The sequence below is a fragment of the Dasypus novemcinctus genome, chromosome 4 (genome assembly GCF_030445035.2).
Source record: "Dasypus novemcinctus isolate mDasNov1 chromosome 4, mDasNov1.1.hap2, whole genome shotgun sequence".
In the NCBI taxonomy this organism is placed as follows: domain Eukaryota; kingdom Metazoa; phylum Chordata; class Mammalia; order Cingulata; family Dasypodidae; genus Dasypus; species Dasypus novemcinctus.
The window spans coordinates 30,395,188-30,398,910 of record NC_080676.1 but is presented as its reverse complement, the minus strand read 5'-3'; the positions used below and the strand labels follow the sequence as shown (position 1 = coordinate 30,398,910).

General features: G+C 45.9%; 1 pseudogene; it reads left to right on the top strand.

The window, feature by feature from the left end:
* Positions 1-2,188: 2,188 nt before the first annotated feature.
* Positions 2,189-2,585, top strand: LOC101425672 (large ribosomal subunit protein eL27-like; annotated as a pseudogene).
* The last annotated feature ends 1,138 nt before the right edge of the window (positions 2,586-3,723 follow it).

Below are 3,723 nucleotides of genomic sequence, written 5' to 3'. Positions count from 1 at the left end.
ATTTCAGTGTTTGTTATAGCTGTGAAAGAAATACTTTTGTGTTTACATGTAATATGGAGTTAGGTTATTAGGCACAGATGATTTAAACAGGTGTTACCTCCTTGAATTTCAGGTGGGCATTATAAGGATGCATTATAAGGAGTCTTTGGGCTACATAAATCTCCCACATGTTGCAGGACATCCAGTAACCCCACCTCCACTCCCTGGTAGCCCTCATTTTGTGACATTTAAAAACACTTGCAAATTACCACTCTGAGTGACGGTGTAGTTTTTGATGAGGGAAGAGTGTGCTTACCAGAGAGCTCTTTCCTGTGGGTGTTTCATACTGGTGGAAGGGGCATCCTGTCCCTGGTTCATTAAACAGACACACTGAAGGGCTGGCTTTTGCAAAACAGCCAGAACCATCAGGGAAACGCAAATCAGAACTGCAGTGATGTATCCCTTCAAAACCATTAGTCTGACTATGATCAAGAAGTTATACTAGGGGAAGTGGATTTGGCTCAGATGATAGAGTGTCCACCTACCACATAGAAGGTCTAGGGCACAAGGAGTGCTATGCCACGCAGGGGTGTCCACCACATGGGAAGCCCCATGCGCAAGGAGTGTGCCCCACAAGGAGAGCTGTCCCATGCAAAAAAGTACAACCTGCCCAGGAGTGGCGCCGCAAAAACGGAGAGCTGATGCAGCAAGATGATGCAACAAAAATAGACACAGATTTCTGGTGCCACTGACAAGAATGCAAGTGGACCCAAGAACACACAGCAAATGGACACAGAGAACAGACAACAGTGGGGTGGGGGAAGGGGAGAGAAAAAATAAAAAATAAATCTTAAGGGAAATGGACTTGGCCCAATGGATAGGGCTTCCGCCTACCACATGGGAGGTCCCTGGTTCAAACCCCAGGCCTCCTTGACCCGTGTGGAGCTGGCCCATGCGCAGTGCTGATGCGCGCAAGGAGTGCTGTGTCATGCAGGGGTGTCCCCAGCGTAGGGGAGCCCCACGTGCAAGGAGTGCGCCCCGTAAGGAGAGCTGTCCAACGTGAAAGAACGTGCAGCCTGCCCAGGAATGCCGCCGCACACATGGAGAGCTGACACAACAAGATGACACAACGAAAAGAAACACAGATTCCCAGCCGCTGATAAGGATAAAAGTGGTCACAGAAAGAACACACAGCGAATGGACAGAGAGAGCAGACAACTGTGTGGATGGGGAAGGCGAGAGAAATAAAATAAATAAATAAGTAAATAAATAAAATTTTTTAAAAAATCTTAAATATATATATATACATATACGCACTAGGAGCAAATGTGGCTTAAGTGGTTGGGCGCCTGCTTCCCACATTGGGAGGTCCCAGGTTCAATCCCCGGTGCTTCCTAGAAAAGGAAAACACAAAAATCAGCAAGCAAAACAAACAATAAAACTAACTCAGGGGAGCCAATGTGGCTCAGTGGTTGAGTACAGGGTCTGGGGTTTAAAAAAAAGACCAAAAGTTGTCAAGTCATGGTGAAGAAGTGCACAAATCAGAACCCTCATACCCTGCTGGCAGGCATGTCTATTGGTGCAGCTACTCGGGAAAACAGTCTGGGAGCTCCTCAAAAGATTAAACTATGAGTTCCTATATGACCCGGCAATTCTACACCTAGATATGTACCCAACAGAAATGAAAACATATGTCCACATAGAAACTTGTACAAAATATTCATAGCGGCATTATTCATAATCACCAAAATGTGGAAACAACCCAATTATCCCTCAACTGATGAATGCATAAATAAAATGTGATATATCCGTGCAATGGAATCTTATTCACAAATAAAATGGAATACTGGTGTATTATTCTAAGTGAAAGGAGCCAGTCACAGAGGACCACACATTGTATGATTCCATTTAAATGAAATGTCCAGAATAAGCAAGTCTGTAGAGACAGAAAGCAGATTAGCGGTTGCCTAGGACTTGGGGCTGGGGTAGTGGGGGGAGGTTGGGAGGTGAGATGGCTAAGGGTCTCGGGGTATCTTCTTGGGGCAATAAAATGTTCTAAATTGGATTGTTGTGAAGGATGCACAATTCTGTGTATATACCAGAAGTCATTGAATTGTACACTTCAAAGGGGTGAATTGTAGGGAAAGTGAATTTCATCTCCATAAAGCTATGAAAAATGAAGCAGGCAGCAGAGGTGGCTGCTGTCAAAATGGGCGAGTTCATGAAGCTCAGGAAGGTGGCGGTGGTTCCTGCTGGAGGCAAAGCCGTCCTCATGGAGAGTGATGGGGATGGCATCTCAGAGCACCCCTACAACCATGATCTGGTGGCTGGAACCACAGCTGTTCCTGCAGAGTGAAGCTGCCACGGGCAAGAAGAAAATTGCCAAGAGGTCAAAGATCAAGTCTTTTGTGCACATTTATAGCTACAGTCACCTTGTGCCCACAAGGTCCTCTGTGGATATCCCCACAGATAAAACTGTCATCGAAGAGGAGGTCTTCAGAGACTTTGCTCTTAGATGCGAGGCCTGGCACAAGGCCAAGGTCAAGTTTGAGGAGAGGTGCAAGGTGGGCAAAGGCAAGTGGTTCTTCCAGAAGCTGCAGTTTTAGATATTTCATTAAAAATACAAAACCATTTTAAAAATTAATAAATCAGGCAGCCACTCCTTTCTGGGCATGTGCTTGCTTTTAGCACACTGCTTTTGAGCTCATCTTTCTGGCTCACTGATTCCTGGCTTTCTGCTTCTGCTTTTGACACTTGATTCTGTTGTTCTGTTTGGAATCTCCTTCTTGTTTTGTTGCACTCAGCTTTTCATTTGGCTCTCCGCTCCGCCTGCTCTCCTAATGTGGGTAAGTCTGCCAGCCTTGGGTGAGAAACCCCTCTTCCTTCCCCAGTACCTGGGAGCCCTGCCAACAAGTTTACCCATGAACTTGCACAACAGAAGAGAAGTTCAGCAGAGCTGGACTCCCAACGCTCTTCTTTTCCATAGTGACTTTTCCTTGGACAACCATAGGAGCTAGGTTAATTTATCATCACAGCTACCACCTTCTGTGAGTCCAGCACTTTCACAAAGAGGTTTTCCCACTCACTACTATACTTGCTTTTCACAGTACTCCTGTGAAAGTAGACATAGTAGGTGTTACCATCTCTATTTTACAGATGGGGACACTGAGCTTGAAGAGGTTAACTGATTTGCTTCAAGTCACACACGGGATCACTCAAATCATATCTTCCAGTTCTATTATTCTTTCCGTTGATTCAGGATTCCCCAACATGAAACTCTACTTCGGGATGAATCCTTCACTCTAAATAAATTTGTTTCTTTAATCTCTGTTCTTCCCCTGTGTGTATTGAGTGGCTACTCTAAGTCAGACACTACTAGATGCTGGGGGTGTATATGAGAAAAAGACAAGGTCCTCGTACTGCAAACTACGAGGGAAGGCAGGCGTGGTGTTATGGATTGAATTGGGTCTCCCCAAACGCTGTGTTGAAGTCCTAATCCCCAGCACCTCAAAATGTGACCTTATTTGGAAATAGGATTGTTACAGATGGAATTAGGCAAGTTAAAATGAGGTCCCAGTGGAGCAGGGGAGGGGCCTTTAGTCCAATATGACCGGCGTCCTTGTAAGAGGACCCTCAGTCACTGACAGAGAGACAGAGATGGACGGAAGGGCGAATGCCCTGTGCCCACTGAGGCAGAGTGCCGTGGGCTGCTGGCAAGCGACTGCCTGAAGGAGAGAGGCATGG